The sequence below is a fragment of the Pteropus vampyrus genome, unplaced genomic scaffold, assembly GCF_000151845.1.
Source record: "Pteropus vampyrus isolate Shadow unplaced genomic scaffold, Pvam_2.0 Scaffold86, whole genome shotgun sequence".
Classification (NCBI taxonomy): Eukaryota; Metazoa; Chordata; class Mammalia; order Chiroptera; family Pteropodidae; genus Pteropus; species Pteropus vampyrus.
Genome location: NW_011888867.1, coordinates 3,328,351 through 3,328,901, shown reverse-complemented (window position 1 = coordinate 3,328,901; position 551 = coordinate 3,328,351). Strand labels below are relative to the sequence as shown.

Here is a 551-nt window from a genome sequence, read left to right as displayed (position 1 = left end):
GGAGGGGGCGGGGTTGGGGTTGGGGCGTGGATGGGGAGGGCGGTGGGTGCGGATGGGGGGGTGAGGGGTCCCCCTCCCGCGGCAGGGACCGCCTGCGCTTCCTCCCTCCAGCCCAGCGGTAAACAAACGCGGTGATGTCACGAGCGCCGCTGACCTGCGGCTGAACCCAGAGCTGTAAATGAGATGCAAGGTGCCAGCAGCCTCCGGGCCTCGCAGCCTGCGAGCCACACACGCTCCTCCGCGCCGGCCTGAGGTTACCCCAGCTGCACACACGGACAGGATGCTGCAAACGCCACCAGACATTGCAACACGCAGCCAGTCTGCTGGCCGCAGCATGAACCGTCCCGACGCCCTCCTCCACCGCCCCCCTGGCGGGCACTGGCCCAGCTGGAGCTCGGCCTCCCTCCTCTGGAGCATCCCAGGGGGCTGGCAGCTTCCCCACATCTGGGGTCAGCCTCTCCACTAGGGACCCCTGCTGTGCCTCCCCAGGGGGCCTCCAACCCTCACCTGGGCTTCCTGGGTCAGCTTTGGGCTTTCTACCCACGAGATTG

At 68.6% G+C, this 551-nt stretch overlaps 1 protein-coding gene across 1 annotated transcript in view; it reads right to left on the bottom strand.

Moving 5' to 3' along the window:
* Positions 1–260, bottom strand: part of DHRS3 (dehydrogenase/reductase 3) — a 22,907-nt gene extending 22,647 nt beyond the window's left edge. The window contains exon 1 of the mRNA XM_023532612.1: positions 155–260. The gene's annotated coding sequence lies outside the window, so the exon portion shown is untranslated. The remainder of the gene's footprint in view (positions 1–154) is intronic.
* Between the last annotated feature and the right edge of the window lie 291 nt (positions 261–551).